The sequence below is a fragment of the Macaca fascicularis genome, chromosome 8 (assembly GCF_037993035.2).
Source record: "Macaca fascicularis isolate 582-1 chromosome 8, T2T-MFA8v1.1".
Lineage (NCBI taxonomy): Eukaryota > Metazoa > Chordata > Mammalia > Primates > Cercopithecidae > Macaca > Macaca fascicularis.
Genome location: NC_088382.1, coordinates 43,513,170 through 43,537,410, shown reverse-complemented (window position 1 = coordinate 43,537,410; position 24,241 = coordinate 43,513,170). Strand labels below are relative to the sequence as shown.

The window sequence follows — 24,241 nt, the reverse complement described above, 5'->3', positions numbered from 1 at the left end:
TTGTGCCTTATTCTGCACAAGACTTGAGGCAGCTTGAATTGTAAGAAAAATGTTTGATTGGAATATAAGCTGGAGACTGTGGGGGGCTTTAGAAAACAGCTGGTGCATGATGGGGGTAGGGCCCATGTCTTGGCTGAGAAAAACCTGGACTGAACAGAAGCAAGACAACTCCAGACAGGGGAAACACCCTCCCCAGGTTCTGCTGCCTGTGTCGGGACAATGGGAAAGCTTTACCTTTTGTAACTCTTTCTCTCTGCCCCAGTTCTATGCCCAGATCTAATGAAGATTCTGGTGGCCCGTGTGGAAAGGCACGATGGCATCCTGAGCCATCCTGGGGTGAGGCTGCAGCACAGTGGGTGGGAGATGGCATCCAGCAGTGTTTTCTCTCCCTTGGGTCCAGGGAACACAGCAGTCGAGATGCCTTCAACTGGCTGCTTCTTCCAGCAACTCCATTTATGCCCTCACTTGCTCATACAATTGTGAATTCAGAGTGCTTAGTAATGGCCTGTAAGGTTCACACTCACCTTTTTTTTTTTTTTTTGTGAAATGGAGTTTCGCTCTTTTCACTCAGGTTGGAGTGCAATGGTGCGATCTCGGCTCACTGCAACCTCCGCCTCCTGGGTTCAAGTGATTCTCCTGCCTCAGCCTCCCAAGTAGCTGGGATTACAGGTGTGCCCTGTGATGCCCAGCTAATTCTGTATTGTCAGTAGAGATGGGATTTCACCGTGTTGGCCAGGCTGATCTCAAACTCCTGACTTCAGGTGATCCACCTGCCTCGGCCTCCCAAAGTGCTGGGATTACAAGTGTGAGCCACTACACCTGGCCCACACTCACCATTTTTTAAAGATAACTTTTTACATTTTGAGTTCAACACTTTGGTTACGCAACACATTATAGAAGGATTTACTGTGCATAATCATCTGCAAGGTGAGTTCTATTCATCCCATTTTAGAAAAGAGTGAGTTGAGCTTTAAAGTGGTAAAATGACTTGCTTCATTTTACACAGTTAATAAATAGAAGTGTTAGAATTGGAATCTAACAATCACAAAAGACTAAGTACTGTATTATTCTACTTATATGAGATAACTAATGTAGTCAAATATTGTAGGGATAGAAAGAAGACAGGTGGTTTCCAAGGAATGGGAGGTGGGGGAATGGGAATTAGAGTTCAATGGGTACAGAATTTCACGTTTGCAAAATGAGAAAAGTTCTATGGCTGGGTGGTGGTGATGGTTGCATGACAGTGTAAGTGTACTCAATACAACAGAACTGTCTACTTTAAAACGATCAAGGTCGGCCAGGCACAGTGACTCGCGCCTTTAATCCCAGTACTTTGGGAGGACTAGGTGGGAGGATCACCTGAGGTCAGGAGTTTGAGAACAGCCTGACCAACACGGGGAAACCCCATCTCTACTGAAGATATAAAATTCACTGGGCATGGTGGTGCATGCCTGTGATCCCAGCTATTTGGGAGACTGCGGCAGGAGAATTGCTTGAACCTGGAAGGTGGAGGTTGCAGTGAGCCGAGACTGCGCCATTGCACTCCAGCTTGGACAACAAGAGCAAAACTCCGTCTCAAAAAAAAAGATCAAGGTCAACTGTATGTTACATGCATTTTACGACACTTTTCTTTTTTTTTCTTAAGTGAATCCTTTATATCTCACCTTAGACAAGGTCCCCTCCAGGAAGCTATTCTCAAGCTCCTGCTCATCTAGATACTGTGTTCCTATTCATGTTCCTAAGTACCATGTATTTCCTTCATTCTAGCACTTATTACAGTTTATTAAACTTGCCTGTTTGTGTGCTATCTGTTTGTTTGTTTGTCTATATCCCGCAAAAGACTACAAGCTCAGTGAGAACAAGGACTTTGTTGTTCTCAGTGACTGTCCTCTTAGGACAATGCCTCACACACAGTACGCAGGCATTCAGTAATATGGGTTGAATAAATAAATCAGTGTATAAGAATTTTTAGTTTTTTGCAAATATCTATGCAGCATTTTCTCACTTGTCCTTTTGAAAACTCTGTGAGGGAGATTGAATAGATCTTAAAGCTCCTATTTCACTCTCTAAGTGAAAATTGTGTGTGTGCTACAGTTTTCTTCTGTGGGCAGTGGTAGACCCTATTGGCACCCCACCTCCATATTCCACAGCCCACCTCCACGTTCACCTGTGACTGTGTAGGCAGTTTCCAGAAGGTTGAGAACTTCTCACCCCAAGCACCTACATTTCTTTTCCCCCTCTGTCTGAGGTTTTCTTTGGTACCATTTTCTTCAGGAACTCGCTTTCTACCTGATGGTACAGCCCAAAAGTGTATAGGGAGGGCACTAATGCCCTTGGGAGAAATCCCCAACTAATGGGGATGAGAGTCGCTAGGTTAAATAAAGCAGCCTCCACACCATCTGGTGGGACAATTCAGAGGTGTGCTTCTTCCTTCAGGTTTCCTGGGAGTCTACACTGGGATTGAAACCCAGGGGCCTGCAAAGCTCAACTCACACAGTCATATTCCTTTTCATGGCTTTTCTCCTTCCCTGAATTGTTGCCATCACTGTCTTATTTATGCTTTCAGGGACTGTTTCACAAATAAACTACCTGCATGCAAGCCTTATCCTGAGGTCTTGTTTTAGAAAATAAACAAACTAACCAATCCGTAATAAGTAAGAAGGACAGAAGCAAAGAACGGAGTTTCCTCCCCACAGCTGATAAGTGTCCTTGGAGAACACTCTCAGCCATGTGGCTCATCCAGCTCCTCACCAGGTGACTTCTTGAGGCCCCTTTCCTCTCTGAGAGTCCCTCATTCTACTCCAGGGTACACTTGTTCATCTAACGCCATGCTTGACGATGACGGCTCACCCCAACGTGGTCTACCTACAGCTGCACTGTCACTCTCTGGGCACTGGCCTGTGGCAGGCTGGAACTGGCACCGAGCAGGCAATTTCCAACCTCTGTGCCAGTTCTTTTTGTCCTTTGTTTATCAGAACTGGCTGGAATTACTGACTGGAAGCCCTAAAGGGAGGACAGAAGTTGCAAACAACCATAGCTGTCTACACTCCATTAGCTGAGGCAGACAGAGCCAGCAGCACAATAAGGCATTAACTTCCAGACATGCACATTTAGTTTCAGACAGTCCACAAGAAGGGTGGGGGTAGCAAGGCAGAAACTGTATCCATGCAGCAAAATGCAAAGGAGCAGCACGCCGGATGCCCTTTGTTAACTGTTGCTCAACAGGCTTCTGAAACCAGTTTTCCCAGAGTTGATGAAGTGTTTGTTTATTCAAGGAGTAAGTCTCTAAAATCCAAAGGTCAATTTCATTGACTGATGTCTGTGCCACCTGTACCGCAAAGAGCGACCTTCTAACCTGTGTCCTCCTTTCACCTCTCCCTGGGGACAAGGGCCACCATCTTATGGGCACCACCTGAGCACCAAGGTACTGTTTCTTTCACCCCCAACTACTTTGACCTGCTGCCTGCTCCATCACATGCGCCACCCTACCAGGAAGGACTCACAGGTGCGGAGGAGTGAATGTGTTGTGTTGGCAGTAGGATCAAACTCTAGACACCTCCGTGAATTCTGTCTTATTTATTTTCACATCCCATTCGTAAGTAGAGTGTCTGGCACTTAGCAGATGTTCATTAAATATTTGTTAAATCCTTGGATGCATGCGTGAATGAATTAATGAATGTATGCATAATTCTTCCCAGCTTGAAGGGTTGAGATTTATGCTATAAATATATTACCTGAGTAATTAGCTCTGTGCATAGCGGGTGCCCAGTAAATATGAATTAATGGATCAATAATGTGCCTGAACGGGGTTTGCGGAGGAACAATCACTAGGAAGAACTGTAGGTGTGCCCCCACTTTGTCATTGGTGGAATTGTGTGACATACCCCCTGACTGATTAGAGTCTCATATAACTGATTCTTGTGATAGTCGGCACTGCTGAGATTGGTAAGAAATCATTTTAGATGGGCTTTCCATTTCTGCATATGCCCTTTCTTCACATCCTGTTTTGTATTCGTTTTTGTTGTTGTTGTTGATGTTGTTGTTTTTGAGGCATTTAGGCAGGGCTAGACAGTGGGGAAGGATCAGTGCTATAAGTTATTTCCAGATAGATCCCTTAAATGAGTAAGAATCTGCCTGCGGTCTTAAGTGTAGGTAACTAGTCCCTAAGGGGAGGTACTAGCTGTATTATCTATAGTACACTGTGGGCATGCCATACGTTCAATAAAGCCGTAACAGAGTAATAGATACAATCATTCATTGTTATCTTTGTCCATTTAAAGCTGTTTCAGAGTGACATATCAAATACCTTAAAATGAAGAAGTTTCCTTTCTTCATTTTAAAATAATATTGTAGATTTGAGGTATTTTGTTTTTTTACTCTCATATCATATTGAATATTTCTGGAATGTATAACATTTTTATAAAAATGTATAAACATATTTATAAAAATAATATATCTTGGGTCAACATTTCTTATATTTAATAATAATGATAGTGATAATAGTAGTGATGATAACAGTGTCTTTTTTTTTTTCCCCCACATTAGGCCACTCCTATTATGATGAGGGCACAGATTTGACTTTACTGGCAGAGATACTTTTTCCAGATTTGTATTTTCTTTTTCTGTCTGTCTTGGTTTCGGCAGAACTATAATCCACGAGCTTCTAGAACTCCATACACACCGTCATGACATCTCACACTCATGATCAGGGACTCTCCCTCACTGTCAAGGGAGTACGGCTATGATGCTATGCTGAGGGCATTCACTGGTCTGATTCTGTAGCCCGTTATTCTGAAGCAACAACTGTGCCACAGCTGGAAACAAAGCCTTGCTAGCTTGTGCAGCCACCATAAGGAGTACAGTGAGTGTTATGAAGTACTGATCCAACATATGATGGTGTTTTACTCACAGCTAAAATCTGTGGTTCACAGAGTTGGAAGATGGTAATCGATTTGGTGCTTTGCTAGGTTACACACCTGCTTGCCATCTGTTGCCAGTTCTTCTCACGTCTTGGAGAGCTGAGAATTTTAATACTAATTTACTGGGGAACTTGGGGTTTCCTATTCTATTAGATGAATAGGTCAAAAAAGATGTTATGATTTTAACTATGGGAGAAGTTGGATTATTCGTATACATTAGAGCAGGAGATATATGAATAAAACCTAACTTATTCCTTTATGGTTTCTTTGTAAAACTAGGCATGGTAGTAAATGTTAATGGAAGTCCTTAGTAGAAAAACTGCTAAGGTCTCAGATCTGTGAGGATGGCAAAGGTTTTTGTCACCATATTAAGAATCCTTTGACAAACTGGTTGTTGGAAGATGTCAAGAGAAACAGAGCACGTGGGAAGGAAGGCAGAAAAAAGATTAGTGGGCCGGGCGCCGCGATTCATGCCTGTAATCCCAGCTCTTTGGGAGGCCGAGGAGGGTGGGTCGCGAGGTCAGGAGTTCAAGACCAGCCTGAACAACATGGTGAAACCCCATTTCTACTAAAAATACAGAAATTATCCAGGTGTGGTGGCGGATGCCTGTAATCCCAGCTACTTGGTAGGCTGAGGCAGGAGAATTGTTTGCAAGCCCATGGGGCAGAGGTTGCAGTGAGCTGGGATCATACCACTGCACGGCAGCCTGTGCAACAGAGTGAGACTCTGTCTCAAAAAAACAAAAAACAAAAAAAAAGAAAGATAAGAGAAAAAAAAAGGTGATGGTCTTGTGATCAGTTATAGAAATTAGATCTATAGTATCACTCTGTAGTGATGAGGCCCCCTCACCATGCTCCTCTCAACAAGGACAGCATCAGCAGCGGTCTACTATTGATACTAAACTACCATCCCAGTAATAAAGAGTAACACCACCCCTCTTGGATCTCAGCCAAGGCCTGATAGGGATCTTGGACTTCTAGCCCACCTGGCAGGAATGAGGAGATACTGCTCTTCTCTTGCTGACATGGTGTCAAGGAAGTCCTGCTACACTAGAAGCTTTAAATGAAATCTGGAATATCTTACTATGATATTCAAAAGGTCCAAGTTTCAATCTCAATTTACTTGTCATATGAGAACCAAAAAAAACCACAATTTGAATACTGAACGGTAATCAACAGACACAAACAAGAAGATGACAAATATACTAGAATTATCTGACAAAGATTTTAAAGCAGTCTTCATAAAAAGGATGCTTTAGGCCGGGCGCGGTGGCTCACGCCTATAATCCCAGCACTTTGGGAGGCCGAGGCAGACGGATCACAAGGTCAGGAGATTGAGACCATCCTCGCTAACACGGGGAAACCTCGTCTCTATTAAAAATACAAAAAATTAGCCGGGCGTGGTGGTGGGCACCTGTAGTCCCCGCTACTCAGGAGGCTGAGGCAGGAGAATGGTGTGAACCCAGGAGGCAGAGCTTGCAGTGAACAGAGATGGTGCCACTGCATTCCAGCCTGGGTGACAGAGTAAGACTCTGTCAAAAAAAAAAAAAAAAAAAAAGCTTTAACATAAAGTATAAACACACTTGAAACAAATAAAATTAAAAAGTGTCAATAAAGAAATAGAAAATGTAAAGAAGAACCAATTAGAAAGTTTAAACTTGAAAAATAGAAAAGAACACTAAAAGAACCAAATAAAAGAACTCAATTGATAGCCTCATTAGCAGGAAAGAGAAAAAAACTAAGTGGAATTGATGACAGGATAATAGAAATTTCCCCATTTCAATAAAACAGAGAGGAAATAGACTGAAAAAAAAATAAAGAAACAGAACTTTAGAGATCTGTGAGATGTTTTAAAAAAAATTTAATATTTGTATTATTAGCATTATGGACAGAGAGGAGAAAAAGTTTGAGGCAGAGAAGGTACTCAAAGAAATAATGGCTGAAAATGTTCCAAATTTGTGCAAAGACAAAAATTTACACATTCAATAAACTGAGCCATCCCCAACCAGGATACAAAAGTCCACATCAAGGCAAATCATAATCAAAATCCTGAAAGTTAAAGACAGAGAAAATTATTGTACACAGCAAAAATTGACATTTACACGTAAGAGAAAAACAGTTTTAAAGATGGCAGCTTTATGGCCAGGCGCAGTGGCTCACACCTGTAATCCCGGTACTTTTCGAGACCAAAGAAGGCAGATCACTTGAGGTCAGGAGTTCGAGACCCGCCTGGCCAGTATGGTGAAACCCCTTCTCCACAAAAAATACAAAAATCAGCCAGGCATGGTGGTGGGCGCCTGTAATCTCACCTACTCAGGAAGCTGAGGCACAAGAATTTCTTGAACATGGGAGGCAGAAGTCGCCGTGAGCTGGGATCATGCCAATGCACTCCAACCTGGGCAACAGAGCAAGACTTTGTCTCAAAAAGAAAAAGATAAAAAATAAATAAAGACAGCAGATTTATTAATAGAATCTACAAAGGCCAGAAGGAAGTGGCACACCATTTTTCAAATGCTGAAAAAAAGGAAACATCAAACATTCTTCAGAAATGGAAAGGAAATTAAGACCTTCTGAGATGAAGGAAAGCTAAGAAAATTTATCAGCAGCTGACTGACACTACAAGAATGGCTAATGAAAATTTATTAAACAAAAGAGAAAAGATAAAATTAGATCTTGGAACATCAGTGTGTTAGGCCATTCTTGTATTGCTATAAAGAAATGCCTAAGACTGGCTAATTTATTAGAAAAATGTTTAACTAGCTCACAGTTCTGCAGGTTTCACAGGAATCATAGTGGCCAGGGTCTGCTTTGGGGGAGGCCTCAGGGAGCTTTTACTCATGGCAGAAGGTAAAGCAGAGCCGGCACTTCACAAGGCAAAAGCTGGAGCAAGGGAGTGCAGAGTGGGAGGTGCCACACACTTTTAAATGTCCAGATTTCCTTTGAACTCAGAGTGAGTGCCCACTTATCACTAAGGGGATGGCCCAAGTCACTCAAGAGGGATCTTCTCCCATGATCTAATCACCTCCCACCACGCCACACCCCCAATACTGGGGATTACAATTCAACATGAGATTTGGATGGGGACAAATATACAAACTACATCAACCAGGAAGAGAGAAAGAGCCTTGAAAAATGTATATTGAGGTATGCAGCAAAATGTAAGTAAATACAAGAGACTTTCCAACTACTCTTGAGTTTTCCAAATTGTGTGTGACATTTGTAACAAAAATGTTAACACTGTCAGATGTGGTTCTCAAAATATGTAGAAGAAATAGTTTAAAAATTATATTGTAAATGCAGGAAGTTTAAGGCATGTAAAATAAGGTAAGGTTTCCACACTTCACTTGAACTGATAGAATATGTGTGCCAGTAGTCCGTGCAAAGCTGCATATATAGAATATGGCACTAAGAGAAACCAATGAAAATATTATAGAAAGATGTACACTTACAAACACTATGTATAAATAAAAATGTTCACATAACCCACAGAGAGACAGAAAAATAAAATGGAGAAGAAGGCCGGGTGCTGTGATATATGCCTGAATACCAGCATTTTTGGAGGCTAAGGTGGCAGATGGCTTGAGCCCAGGAGTTTGAGACCAGTTTGGGCAACGTGGTGAAACCGTATCTCTACAAAAATCATAAAAATTAGCTAGGTGTGGTGACATGTGCCCATAGTCCCAGCCCAGCTACTTGGGAGGCTGAGGTGGGAGGATCACTTGAGCCCTGGAAGTTGAGGCTGTGGTGAGCTGTGATAGTGCCACTGCATTTCAGTCTGGATGACAGAGTAAGACGCTGTCTCAAAACAACAACAACAACAACAAAACCCAAACAAACAGAAACAGAGAAAAAAAAGAGAGGAAACAAAAATTAAATACAGACATTAACCCCAACCTATCAATAATTACGTTGAACCTAAATGTTCTAAATATAAAAATTAAAAAAACAGAAATGAACAAAGTTGATTAGAAGACCAAACATGAGGCTTGGCGCAGTGGCTCATGCCTTGTAATCCCAGCACTTTGGGAGACTGAACAGGTGGATTGCTTAGAATTCAGAAATTCAAGACCAGACTGACCAACACGGTGAGACCCCATCTCTAAATGTGTAAAAATTAGCCGGGCATGGTGGAGCATGCCTATAATTCTGGCTACTTGAGAGACTGAGGCAAGAGAATCATTTGAACCCAGGAGGCGGAAGTTGAAGTGAGCTGAGATGACGACATTGCACTCCAGCCTGGTCAACAAGAGCGAAACTCCATCTCAAAAAAAGAGAAAAGCAAACATGACCTAACTATATCGTCTCTTCAAGAAACACACTTCAAATATAACAATATAAATAGGCTAAAAGTGAAAGGATACAAAAGATGCACCATGAAAATATTAATCAAACTAGGATTCGCTATATAGAATCAGACATTTGTTGTTTTTTTTCTATAGGTTATTGGGGAACAAGTGGTATTTGGTTACATGAATAAGTTCTTTAGTGGTGATTTGTGAGATTTTGGTGCACCCATCACCTGAGCAGTATACACTGCACCGTATTTGTGGACTTTTTTCCCCCTCCTTGCTCCTACTCTTGACCTAAGTCCCCGAAGTCCGTAGTATCATTCTTATGTCTTTGTGTTCTCATAGCTTAGATCCTACATCAGTGAGAACATACGATGTTTGTTTTTCCATTTCTGAGTAACTTCACTTAGAATAATAGTCTCCAGTCTCACCCAGATCACTGCAAATGCTGTTAATTCATTCCTTTTCATGGCTGCATAGTATTCCATCAGATATATGTATACTACAGTTTCTTTATCCACTCATTGATTGATGGGTGCTTGGGTTATTTCCATGATTTTCCAATTGTGAATTGTATCTTTTTCAAATAATGACTTCTTTTCCTCTGGGTGGATACCCAGTAGTGGGATTGCTGGATCAAATGGCAGTTCAACTTTCAGTTCTTTAAGGAATCTCCACACTGTTTTCCATAGTGCCTATACTAGTTTGCATTCCTACCAGCAGTGTAGACATGTTCTCTGTTCACCACATGCACACCAACATCTACTGTTTTTTTACTTTTTTATTATGGCCATTCTTGCAGGAGTAAGGTGGTGTTGAATCATGGTTTTGATTTGCATTTTGCTAATAATTAATGATGTTGAGCATTTTTTCATGTTTGTTGACCATTTGTATATCTTCTTTTGAAAATTGTTCATGTCCTTAGTCCACTTATTGATGGGATTGTTTTTTTCTTACTGATTTGATTGAGTACCTGGTAGATTCTGGATATTAGTCCTTTGTCAGATGCACAGATTGTGAAGATTTTCTCCCACTCTGTGGGGCTGTCTGTTTACTCTGCTGACTGCTCCTTTTGCTATGCAAAAGCTCTTTAGTTTAATTAGGTCCCAGCTATTTATCTTTGTTTTTGTTGCATTTTCTTCTGGCTTCTTGGCCATGAAATCCTTGCCTAAGCCAATGTTTTTCCAATGTTATCTTCTAGAATTTTTATAGTTTCAGGTCTTAGGTTGAAGTCCTTAATCCATCTTGAGTTGATTTTTGTGTAAGGTGAGAGATGAGAATCCAGTTTCATTCCCATACATGTGGTTAGCCAATTATGTCAGCAGCATTTATTGAAATGGTGTCCTTTCCCCACTTTATGTTTTTGTTTGCTTTGTCAAAGATTAGTTGGCTATAAGTATTTAGGTTTATTTCTGAGTTCTCTATTCTGTTCCATTGGTCTATGTGTCTATTTTTATAATAGTACCATGCTGTTTTGGTGACTATAGCTTTATAGTATAGTATACTATAGTGTGATGCTTCTAGATTTGTTCTTTTTGCTTAGTCTTGCTTTGGCTATGCAGGCTCTTTTATGGTTTCATATGAATTTTAGAATTGTTTTCTCTAATTCTGTGAAGAATGATGGTAGTATGTATTTTGATGGGGATTGCATTGAATTTGTAGATTACTTCTGGCAGTATAATCATTTGCACAATGTTGATTCTACTCATCCGTGAGAATTGCTTGAACCCAGGAGGCAGAGTTTGCAGTGAGCCAAGATCATGCCATTGCACTCCAGCCTGGGAGATAAGAATGAAACGCCATCTTAGACTTTTTTTTTTTTTTTTTTAAGAGATGGTGTCTCTCTCTGCCACCCAGGCTGGAGTGCAGTGGCATAATCTCTGCTCACTGCAACCTCTGCCTCCTGGGCTCAAGTAATTCTCCTGCCTCAGTCACCCAAGTAGTTGGGATTACAGTTGCCCACCACCGTGTCCGGCTAATTTTTGTATTTTTAGTAGAGACAGGGTTTCACCATATTGGCCAGGCTGGTCTTGAACTTCTGACCTCAGGTGCCTGCCTCGGCCCCCAAGTGTTGGGATTACAGGTGTAAGCCACTGTGCCCGGCTGAAATGGAACCATTTCTTGAAAAGCATAAACTACCACAACTCACTTAATATTAAAAAGATAGCTGAATATTCTTATAACTATTTAGGAAATTGAATTGTTATCTAGGGGCCAAGGGGAATCTTTCCTCTCTTCTCTAAAGATTTACTAGAAATGAACCTATAATAAGGAAGATTAATAGAAAAAGGCATACAAATATATTTAATGTACATAAGCACTGCAGAATTTCAGAACAATTATCCAATAACCCAATGAGGTACAGATACTTATATATCCATCTTGACAGGGGAAGGAGACATGGGAGAAATGTGGCCATCTTGAGAGGTTAGTAGATTATATTTTCAGGGGGAATAAATAGGCCCAATGTTCAGACAGTGGTTAGTAAACAATTGTCTTTGAAAACTGAATGGGACTTAAGAACAGATGATAATGTGTGACCAAGTTGATCGGAGCTCTAAGTATGGTGTTTAATTTTCAGTTTCTTTCTCTGTAATTTGAGTTTTCATCTTCTCTGGTTAAGAAAATTTCAGGAAATGGACTCAACGCAGTTTATTTCTCTCTGGCAGGCCCAGTTCCTAGGAAGATAAGGGAACTTTAAAGAACAGCCTCATCCTGTGCTTGCAGGAAGACAGAGGATTGAAAGATAGGAGGTCGGGGGAAAGGTCACCAAAACCTTGAGGCTTTTCCCACAGTTCATCATGTCCAGCTGCCATATTTTGGGGTGCTATTTTCTGAGCCCTAAAAGTTATACAAAAAAAGAAAAACCTCCCAAATAGAAATCCCTAGGCTCAGATGGTATTACTAAAATGTTCTACCAAATATTTACAGAATAATTAACCCAAATTCTATACAACCTGTTCCAGAAAATAGAAGAGAAAACATTACTCAATTACTTAATTATTTTATAAACCTTATATTAATCTGAAACCAAAAGCAGACAAGACAGTACCAAAAAAGAGAACAAATACAAAGCCCCAAAACTACAGACCAATATCCTTTATAGATATAGATGCAAAAATCCTTAACAAAATATTAACAAAAAGAAATTATCAATATATAGAAAGAATTATATACCTTGACCACACAGTGATGCAAGGTTGGTTCAATATTTGAAAATCTATGTAATTCACCATATTAATAGGTGAAAGACGAAAAATTACAAAGCTATGTAATTTGTTGCACAGGAAGATTTGACAAAATTCAACACCTGTTCATCATTACAGCTCTCAGAAAGGCAGGAATAATAGGAAAATTCTCGACTTTATAAAAAATATTGACAAAACCTATATCAAACATTATATCTAATGGTGAAAGGTTGTGATGGTTAAATTCATGCATCAACTTGACTGGCCAGGAGGTGCCTGGATTTAACCTTATTTCTGGGTATGCCCATGTGGGTGTTTCGGGGCAAGGTTAGCATTTGAATTGGTAGATTTCATAAAGTAGATTGGTCTTCCCTGATGTGGGTGGACGTCATTCAGTCCACTGAGGTCTTGAATGAAGCAAAAGGTAGAGAATGGCAGAATTCACCCCTTTTGCTTCTTACCTGCCTATGACTTTTCCTAGCGGCTTTATCTGTAATAGCCCAAAACTGGGAACAGGTAACATGCCCCACAATAGCTGGGCTATTAAACAAATTGTGCTACATCAAGATCATGGAATATACTCAGCAATCAAAACAAATTTACTATCAATACTTCAATAGCTTTGATGAATCTCAAGGGCATTATGCTGAGTAACAAAAGCCAATCTCCAAATGTCACATACCAGGTGATTCTATTTGGTTGGTTGTCAGAGTCAGAGAGCCACTTAGCTAGGTCAAACACTGGGATCAGAGTTGGGAAATACTTTATTTCTTTGATGTTAGATTGCTTTAGGACGTGGGCTTTGCATGGATATTCAAAATCAAATCTTCAAAAATTTCAAATCTTCAAAATCTTCCATGTGGTTATTCATGGACTTTCTTTGTAGTCTTGTCTTGTTCCTCCTTCAGTGTGAGTCAAATATTGAACAATGCAGGTGCTTCTGTCTGTCTTTTCTGCTTTCATCTGGTTGACCCTGTATCCCAAGAGGACTGGGTCATGCAGTTCAAAACATGGCCCATTCGGCAGCGAGACTATAGATAGAGCAGATTTTCTTAGAAAGGAATGTGAGCAGGGCAGGAAATGATCGATGTGGCCTTGCTTTAAAAATGCTAAGAAGGCTTCCAAGCCCTATGACCCATCACACTGCTTGAAATATCATCTGTATTCCTGTCAGTTAACATGTCTTTAGTTTCAAAATGCAGAGAAAAAGCTGAAGTACTAAAAAGGATATACTCCTTCGGTGAAGGTATTTTCTTTTCAAGAGCTACTTTCTATTGTGAATGGGTATTCGATCTCAGCTGTGTATGTAGGTAGAGTTGCTGTGTGCTTTCAGGCCAAGTGGGGACCAGCAAAGAAAACCAGGAGTTTGGCTGGGCACGTGTGGCTCGTGCCTGTAATCTCAGCACTTTGGGAGGCTGAGGCACGTGGATCGCCTGAGGTCAGGAGTTTGAGACCAGCCTGGCCAACATAGTTAAACCCCATCTCTACTAAAAATACAAAAAATTAACTGGACATGGTGGCAAGTGCCTATAATCCCAGCTACACAGGAGGCTGAGGCAGAAGAAACACTTGAACCCAGAAGGCAGAAGTTGCAGTGAGCCGAGATCACGCCATTGCAGTCTAGCCTAGGTGACAAGAACGAAACTCTGTCTCAAAAAAAGAAAGAAAACCAGGAGTTGGATGTGACAGAATGAAAATAGGGTGGTGGGCTTCAATGGCCTGGAATAACTGGAAAATCAGAAGCGGGGCTTTCAAACATATTTGCTTTTTGCTTTGTTTTGTGAGATTTTGTTGTTGTTGTTGGTTTGTTTGCTTTTGTTTCTGAGATGGGGTTTCACTCTGTCACCCAGGCTGGAATGCAATGGTGCCATCATAGCTCACATCAGCCTCCTCCTCCTGGGCTGAAGTAATCCTCCTGCCTCAGTCTCCCATGTAGTTGGGACTATAGACATGTGCCACCACATCTGCTAATTTTTGCATTTCTTGGTAGAGACAGGGTTTCACTATGTTGCCCAGGCTGTCTCAAACTCCTGGGCTCAGGAGATCCCCCCACCTCAGCCTTCCAAAGTGCTGGGATTACAGGCGGGACCCACTGTGCCCGGCCTCTCTAACATATTTATAAAGCAAAAGCAGAACCAGAGGGATGAGCAACATGAGAAAACTACTTAAAACTAGGGGGAATATAAAACCTCATCCAGGAATCTATGAGCATGGAAGTCTGTAAATAACTTTGAGGTCACATCTGGCAGAGTTAAATAAGGACGATGCAAGAGAGGTACATACCGAAGGCAAATCATTGTGGATAGTGGTTCATTGTGTCTAGGTTATTCTTTAAAAAAATATATATATACACACACACATATATATATTTATATATACACACATATATATATATATATATATACACACACATATATATATGTGTGTGTATATATATATATATATATAAAATTTAATCTATTGGTTTAGGCAGCTGAAATGCCCAGTTGAATAGAGCTGGCTTCAATCACATGTTCTTTCTATAATCAGTTTCAAATCTACATTTTCCTGAACCTCTTTCAGCACCCAGATATGCAAAATCAGAGAAGAGTATAATGGCCTTGTTCAGGTCACACGCTGGCCCTGCTCAAGTCACACGCTAGCGCTGCAAAGCTCACTGTGGCATGGGTGTTCAAAGGTGATAAGGTCAGATGTCCACATCTGAGAGCAGGAGAATCGGAACTGGTCTCACTGGTCATACGTAAAATGGAACAAAGCCATTCTCACATTGATTTTAGCGTGCAGACAGGAGTGGAGGTTGCTTTCGCAGATGAGACAGACCCCGGCAGGTGGACAGTTGGAAGTTGAGTGTAAACACACGAGAATGTTTGAGAGAAGTGATAAAAGGAAACACAAGGTGGGGAGTGCTATAGACAACCCCATTTCAGCATGTTGTCATAAAAGCTGTGTGCAGGGAGGCCCCACCAGGAACAATTTTGACATACAGAGAGCAAATAAGGATAGTTACACCAAAGGTCAGAGCAGGAAATACAGACCACGCTGCTCTTCTGTTCCTCTGTGCCTTGGACAGTAAATCAAGCCCTTCTCCCTCTTTAGACAAAAGAACAATCCAGATGTATCAATAGAAAGTTTCGTTAGGGTCTCAGACATGGGCTCTGAAGAAGCATAAAATCAAATCCTTTTCTTCCTTCTCTACCCAGGGAGGTCCTGTTGAAAGCCAGGCAGGATCTTTCCAGTTCCATACCTGTGGAATTTCTTTACCACTGCTATAATAAAGGTTTATGATAAGTCCTGTCTCCAGGCTAATCTAAGAGATAACAGGACAGATTGCAAATGCCCTTTGCGGTACCCACCTCTAGTCTTTGAGGAGCCCTAGAGGTGACAGCCTGGGCAGGGAAGGAGGAGAGGGTGGTACATTCATAGTGATTTTTCCTGAGAAGGAGAAGGAAAAGGGACATAAGCTTTGTTTTTCCATTCTCCTTTCTCTCTGTGAGGGAACTTCTTGCAGGTGCTGTGGCCATTGCCCCCTGGCTTTTAAATTAAAGACGTCTGAGTGAATGAAACTGTTTATAAAATATGAATTAAAGATTAGAGTTTAGTGGTTTGACTCACTGGCAATTGGAGGGTGATTCACCATAGAGAAGTCTCTGTCCAAAGCCATTAGTGTAGAGTTGGCAGTTAGGGACATCAGTTTAGGATCCTGTGTCTCTGGGTTCTTGCTCCCAGAGCCACACAGAAACTCAGAGATGAAATATGGGGACAGGAGTAAAGAAACCATGACGTGGGGTTGTAGAACCAAGTTCTCTATGAAGCCACTTGGAAGGACTGAGAAAGGCTGACATGCAACATACTCCCTCTCTTTTCCCACCAGATATGCGTCCAGTTTTTGAAGCTACTTCTCCTTTGAAAATTATGTCTGAAAGAATAGAGAACATTGCATCTGGAACAAAAAAATCCAAGTAGACTTCTAGTCCACCACTTACTGTGCACCTGAGCTTGGGCAGGTCCCCTACATTCCTTGAGCTGCCCTTTCTCCACCAGCCAAACTGACATAGTAACACCCATGTTACCAGGCTGGGGTAAAAATGATAAAACAATGATATGCGAACACGTTTCATTCATTATCTACCCTTGCTCTTATTATTATATACTCTGAACACCTTTAAGCCATTCCTGATGCTTGTGATCTAGGTCTCAGTGTCCAAAACTTTTCTTGATATAAATATAATAACATTTTGCTAGTATCAAAATGTGTTGATGGAAAGACCTACAAAGTCATTTGGCCCAGGATGCAGATTCTTTAGAGCTAAGTAGACTCCTGTTTCCTGATAAAGCGGTTCTTTTCCCCACAGTAGAAGTTTTAACTGTGTTTACACTCTTATGCTCTGCCTCGAAGGGACAATCTCCACGCTTACTCCTCTCAGCTTATTCATTCCTCCCGTTGTTCCAAGAATACTTAGTAAGTGTGGCCTGTGTGAGATATAGGAGATTTCAAGGCGACTTCGCGGAACTTACAGTTAAGTGGAGGAAGCAGTTATATAAACAGATTATTATAATTCTGTAAGCTAAATACAGCGACAGAGGCCAGCCCAAGGGTTAGGCAACACATAGGCTGGGGTGGCCGGGGGTGGCAGTGGAGAGGGTTTCCCAGAGCTGACGGCTGAGTTGAGTCTTCCGGGATTTGGAGGAGCTCACCAAGAAACAACAGAAGAAAGAGTGCCGAGGGCATTTCGGACTCTCCCCATATGTAATGGATTGATTTAGTTAATTATCACAAATTGTAAGAAATTATAGCGCACTCGAGATCAGGAGTTTGAGACCAGCCTGGACAACATGGTGAAACCCCGTCTCTAATAAAAATACAACAATTAGCCGGGTGTGTGGTGGCGGGCGCCTGTAGTCCCAGTTACTTCAGAGGCTGAAGCAGGAGAATCGCTAGAACCCAGGACGCAGAGGTTGCAGTGAGCCAACATGGCACCACTGCACTCCAGCCTGGGCAACAGAGCGAGACTCGGTCTCAAAAAAAAAAGAAGAAAGAAATTATTATAACATGATTACAAATAACAATTGCCACTTCAAATATTCTGTGATATTGTTTGGAAAAGGCAGAAGATCATCTACAATGAGGGCTTGTTCAGTGGAGCTGGTGGTCGTGGGATGAAGGTTTCAAGTAAGAGAGGCATGTTTCTTGTGTAAATTTCTGTTAAAACATGATTAATTGTTCTATTTTTATCATTCTATTTGTCCTGAACACTCTCCGTGTTTCAAAGAAAAAGGCATCGTTAACCCTAAATGGCAGTGAACTGACTAGGACTTAGAAGCGCCGCCGGTTGATGTTACAAATAGAATAAGCCCCCTGTGCACTCACACAAGAACGTCCCTTGCACACTCTTTAGTGAAGCAACAAATGTTAGAAAAGGGACAGTCATTAGAGCTTGTCCAGTTGAGAACACTCATTTCACAGATGAAAAGACTGAGGCTCACTGAGGTGGGGCAGCGTGCCTAAGATGGATAGGCAGGGAGGAGTAATACAGTCATTTAACCATACAATTTGTATTTATTTGCAGAAGAATCCAGATTTGTATTAAGCATTTTCCAGCTCTATTCTCACTCGGTTTTGAAGGGGATATTGTATCCATTAATTTTAGCATCACTTCATAAATACACCAAACTACTTTCGATTTAGGTCCCAGGATCATTCTTCCTTATGATAAGATCATAGTGATTCAGCAGTGGAGGCAGGATGTTTCCATTTTGAGAAAGTCATTCATCTTCTCTCCTGTATCATCTGACCCAAGCTGTCTTGAATTTTTACTATGCCCTTCATTTACTGGCAGTTTCTCGAAATTCCAATTTGTTCTCTGTGTCTGAAATATAATATTGAAATGTAATGGTGCAAGAGAATGATCAAAATGGAACATTTCAATATAATATATGCATTTATAACACTTTTCTATATGTTTTTGGAGGGAGACAGGTATGTGGGCCATCAGAACACGCTAGGCACGTGATGTTTCATATTCAGATGGTTATAAAGAACTTAAGCTTTTTCTTTTCAGAAGGTAAAATTCTCTTTCATTAAATGTGAGATGAATGATGGGTAATGACTCATGGTGCCCTTATTAACAAGGAAAAGATGAACGTATCATAAACCAGTGGTTCTCAAACTTGAGCTTGTAATGACATCACCTGGGAACTTGTTAGAAAAGCAAATTCTTAGGTTGAACTCAAAATTTACAGCATAAGAAACTCTCAGTCTGTGTTTTATCCAGTTGTCCAGGCAATTCTGATGTACGACGAAAGTTTGAGAGCCACTGCTGTAAACTTAGAGACCGCAATCCGTTTAGAGAATTGACTCGTGACTCTGAGAACACATAGAATTTCTTCCAATCTGAGAGCAGCTATTTCACATAAGCAGGACTCTCTTTGTATCAGTGGAGCTGAAGTTGAAGGTAGCATTACAACTTTTAATGCAAACTGACTGGCCTATGGCAAAAGCCGAGTTGTGTCTGTGCTGCGATTTTATACTGTTCCTATCAAATGCTACCTTTACTCCCTTCACTTCCTTTACTCTCCCTTGAAATTTTACTAGTAAAATGCAATAACTGTATTCAGTCTTTAAGCCCATTAAGATGCAAATTCCTTAGGTAGTGCTAATACTTTTATCCTTTATCAATCTCTTACACAATGGAGTGAGTTTTAGATTCCTTTCTGAGAAAAAGTGTTGAGGAACAGGAAGGGCACTGAGAAAACTGGACTATTTAAGAAAGATGAATGGATTGTACTGCCTACTTCAACATGCATTCATCCCCTTCTCTACTCTTTTGAACAAAATCCCAATTTTTGCTGGGTTCCTGACTATACTGTTAAGGAACTGAATTTGCCAGTATCCATTGTAGCTAGAAAGACTATGAGACTAAGTTACAGCCAACTGAAAGAAAACAATATTCAGGGGGCTTCCTGGAAGTCTCTTCAAAGGGAGAAGGTTGCTTTCTTTCCCCTATTCTTTCCCGTGACCTGGAAGGCAGATGTAAAGGCTGGAGCTTCAGTAGCCATGTTAAGCCATGGGATAGAAGAACCCTCCTGAGGATATCAGAGCAAAGAGACAGCAACTTGAGTCATTAATGACACTATGGAGCCACGATTCCACTCCTGGATATTTATTGTTGTTGTGGTGGTTGTTGTTGTTGTTTGGGACAGAGTCTCGCTCTGTCACCCAGGCTGAAGTGCAGTAGCAGGATCTCGACTCACTGCAACCTCTGCCTCCCAGGTTCAAGTGATTATCCTGCCTTGGCCTCCTGAGTAACTGGGATTACAGGCGTGTGCCACCACACTCAGCTAAATTTTTTTGTTTTTGTTTGTTTGTTTTTAGAGATGGAACCTCACTCTGTCACCCAGGCTGGAGTGCAGTGGTGCGATCTCAGCTCACTGCAACCTCCACTTCCTGGGTTCAAGCGATTCTCCTGCCTCAGCCTCCTGAATAGCTGGGACTACAGGCACATGTCACCATACCTGGCTAATTTTTTGTACTTTAGGAGAGATGGGGTTTCATCGTGTTGCCCAGGCTGGTCTCGAACTCCTGAGCTAAGGGAATTCACCTGCCTTGGCCTCCCAAAGTGCTAGGATTACAGGCGTGAGCCACGTCCCCCCGGCCAATTTGTGTATTTTTAGTAGAGAGGTGATTAAACCATATTGACCAGGCTAGTCTCGAACTCCTGACCTCAGGTGATCCACCCGCCTCAGCCTCCCAAAATGCTGGGATTACAGGCATGAGCCAACACACCCAAGCTCACTCACAGATATTTTAAAACACTGGAGAGAAACAAACTTCTATCTTTGGGATTTGTAACATTTTGATTCTATAAAATACAACATTGCTTTAATAGAAGAGACGTAGCCAAGTTGTGGAGTTGGCAACACAGCAAGAGGAGTTTAGAAGTCTGAGAGCCAAACTCCTTGTACTTTACAGGTTAGCCAATCCCATCAGGTGGTGGGGTATCACATTTCCTCACCCAGAAAACCAGCTCCACCCTGCCAAGAGTCTCATGAACTTTTAGCTCTGTAAATTTCAGTTCTAATTTGTCCAAATTCTGTAGTATCTCCAGTTCTCTCAATCAGTGTTGCAATGTCCCACAACAAAGCAGAATTCATTTTAGCTTTATTTGAAAAACAGATATTTTATATCATTTGGAATTTAGGAGTGGGATTGGAAAAGCTCTTCTGTAGGGAACATGATAGTAATTAAACAATGGTAGAAAAACACTTCCTTGAGGCCTGGCACATTGGCTCATGCCTGTAACCCCAGCACTTTGGGAGGCTGAAGCAGTCAGATCATCTGAGATCAGGAGTTTGAGACCAATCTGGCCAACATGGTAAACCCTATCTCTACAAAAAATACAAAAATTAGCTGGGCGTGGTGGCCGGCGCCTATAATCCCAACTACTGGAGAGGCTGAGACAGGAGAATCACTTGAACCAAGGAGGTGGAGGTTGCAGTGAACAGAGATTATACCATTGCAATCCAGCCTGGGTGACAAGAGTGAAACTCGGTCTCAAAAAAGAAAAAAAGAAAGGAAAAGAAAAGAAAAGAAGAATGTTTCCTTGAAAAGATAAGATGCAATACCATTTCTTACTTTTTCCAAAGGCCTTCCTTTGAGGTTCTTGGATCATAAACTTCCCTTCCAGGTGAAGCCTGAGAGGATAAAAATGAGTGAATGTTTCAATGACTCTGTATCTTGGATTTAAGAAAGCAAGTTTTCTTCCACACTGTTTGACAGTGTGTCTAACAATTCCTAGCAATTAATCATAGCAACAACAATGGCAGCAACCTGTTACATTTTTGCTTTATATACAGACACTATTCTAAATGCTTTACATTCATCAACTCATATTCATACCCTATTGTGTGGATATTGTTATTACACTAAAATGTACACACAGAGATATTACAAATGTGTCTATTGGAGGAACTGGAATTTGTACCCAGCAAGTGTCATGGAAAGGAAGGCTGTTGTGAGCAGATTTGTGTGGAAAATATTCTGTACTTCAATCACTAATCCAAATGCATGTTTATTATGAGGTCTATAGGGGATTGAGCAATGTATAGTCTAGATTTATTGTTTTCATTTGTTTCAAATGAGAACTTTTAATGCTCTGATCAGCATCCTTATTTTTTATTATTTAATTTATTTTATTTATTTTATTTTTTTTTGGGGAGACAGAGTTTAGCTCTTGTAGCACAGGCTGGAGTGCAATGGCACCATCTCGGCTCACTGCAACCTGCGCCTCCCAAGTGCAAGCGATTCTCCTGCCTCAGCCTCCTGAGTAGCTGAGATTACAGGCGTGCTCTACCATGAGTTTTATTATTATTATTTTTTTTTTTGTATTATTAGTAGAGACAGGGTTTCACCATGTTGGTCAGGCTGGTCTCCAACTCCTGACCTCAGGTGATCCACTGGCCTCGGCCTCCCAAAGTGCTGGGATTACAGGTGTGAGCCACCACACCCAGCTTCAGCATCCCTATTAATCATTGGATATGAATGGATAAGAGAAATGATAAATAACTGTTGAAGTTTAATTTCTTTTATGCTTGATTTGCATTTTAAAAGGTCGGACAAGGTGAAGATGAGCAGATTACGTAGTTATCATATTGTGGCACCTCAGTTCCATCCATATTTCCCCTCCAGAGTTGCAATATAATTTCAGTGATTGCCTAACTAGGACATGTTCCAGTGGACTGTCTATTGGCAAGAACCTGATATACTCCTGGTCTTACAATTGCAGGTATTCCTCAGGAGTCACACGTGGCCAAGTGTGGTGCAGTGGGAGTGGGTTGGGGGCAGTGAGGAGAGAGAGATTTAATTCCAACAATATTTATCTTTTCTTGTAGACAAAAACCCAACGAATCTCTTTCAAAGCCCAAGGCAGTGATTTGGCTTTTCCTGTTTGAGTATTTATGTGATCTTCCTTTGCAGTTCTTAGTCCTGTCACTAATCTTCTTTTCACAATTTGACTCCATTTCAGTTTCTCTGACAGCAAAGATCCTCAGATAACCCTGATCACAGAGTAGGATAAAGAATTCTTCTCCAACTTTAAAAGAAAGTAACATTTATGAGCATTTCTCTTTTTAAATAAAAAATATATATAAAAAGAAAAATATCCATAGTTCTACCATTTACAGTACTTGTATTAACTTTTAGAAATAAACAAAATACCATTTATTTTTGAAACAAGAGGGATCCATCATGATCTATTTAATGTGGGTCTTTCTGGAGGCAGGATTTTGGGTGAAATAACTATATGCACACACACACAGATGTATATATATTTATATATATAAAACAGCTTTATTGAGATAAAATTTACATATTATACAATTCTCTATTTAAATTGTACAATCAAATGGCTCCTAGTACATTCACAGAGTTGTGCAACCATCATGACAATCAATTTTAAAACATTTTCATCACATAAAAATGAAACTTCATCACAATATTTCTAAAACGAAAATTCTTTGGCCCGGGAAATCAGTGGAGAATCCACACCTTGCTTGGAGCTTGGCATTCATTGTGCGGGTTGCTATTGCCCCCTCGTGGTAAATGACTGGATCTACAAGCAAAGATTAAACTTTTCAAAAGACTCGTAACCATCCATTCCCCAGCCGTAATGTTTGCCAGGGTCTGGGGTAAAATGGACATCAGCATAGCATCTTTACACATATTCAAAGATTATAAATCAATTTAGCAAATTATTTAAAAAAAGATGCCATATCATCTTACCTTCATAATGACCTGGAAGCCCATATTCAGATTAAAATTCGCAGACTCCTTGGAATTCCATGTCAAACAAGAAGACATGGAGCTAGTGGGTCTCAGGTCCAGCTTTACTCTTCCCAAGCCCGGTCTGTTTCACACGTCCAGGGGCCGCTCCATCCTGCATGTAGACATCCCAGTCCACCTGGCCGAGATCCATCTCCACACCTCCAAAGAGCCCCCTCCTCCCCACACACTCACTGGCGAAGGAATACCGACAGCACAGTCAAGAGCAAATCCACTGAGCTCGCTGCAGCCTGGAACTCCTGGGCTCAAGCGATCCTCCTGCCTCAGCCTCCCAAGTAGCTAGGACTACAGACACATGCCCATAGGTTAAATGTTTGATTTGTTAATTTTTTGTAGAGATGGGTTCTTACTATGTTGTTCAAGTTGGTTCTGAACTCCTGGCCTCAAGTGATCCTCCCACCTCGGCTGCTATTTTTAAATAAAACCATTTATATAACAGAAATTAAGTACTGCAGAGTATAATTTCAAATGTATAGTTATATTTGTATTTTAATAATATGGCTGGGCACAGTGACTCACACCTGTAATCAACAGCATTTTGGGAGGCCGAGGTGGGTGAATCACTTGAGGTCAGAAGTTTGAGACCAGCCTGGCCAACATGGTGAAACCCCCGTCTCTACTAAGTTACAAAAATTACCTGGGCGTGTGGCTGTAATTCCAGATACTCGGGAGGCAGAGGTGGGAGAATCACTTGAACCCGGGAGGTAGAGGCTGCAGTGAGCCAAAATTGCACCACTGCACTCCAGCCTAGGCAACAGAATGAGACTCCATCTCAAAAAATACGAAAACAAAATTAGCCGGGTGTAGTGACAGGCACCTGTAGTCCCAGCTACTCAGGAGGCTGAGGCAGGAGAATGGCGTGAACCCGGGAGGCAGAGCTTGCAGTAAGCTGAGGTCGCGCCACTGCACTCCAGTCTGGGAGACAGAGCGAGACTCCATCTCAAAAAAAAAAAAAAAATATATATATATATAAACACACACACACATATAAAGTACATGAACATGTGC

The 24,241-nt window shown here is 41.2% G+C and overlaps 1 long non-coding RNA gene across 3 annotated transcripts in view; it reads left to right on the top strand.

Annotated features, from left to right (window-relative positions):
- The first annotated feature begins 3,310 nt into the window (after positions 1-3,310).
- LOC123575183 (uncharacterized) overlaps positions 3,311-24,241 on the top strand; it is a 62,153-nt gene continuing 41,222 nt past the window's right edge. The window contains exon 1 of one of the 3 annotated variants that reach the window (XR_010577259.2): positions 3,311-3,424. This is a non-coding gene — a long non-coding RNA (uncharacterized lncRNA). Of the gene's footprint in view, positions 3,596-24,241 lie in introns of all 3 variants that reach the window. The other 2 variants (XR_006700341.3, XR_012416390.1) reach the window with 2 other exon arrangements.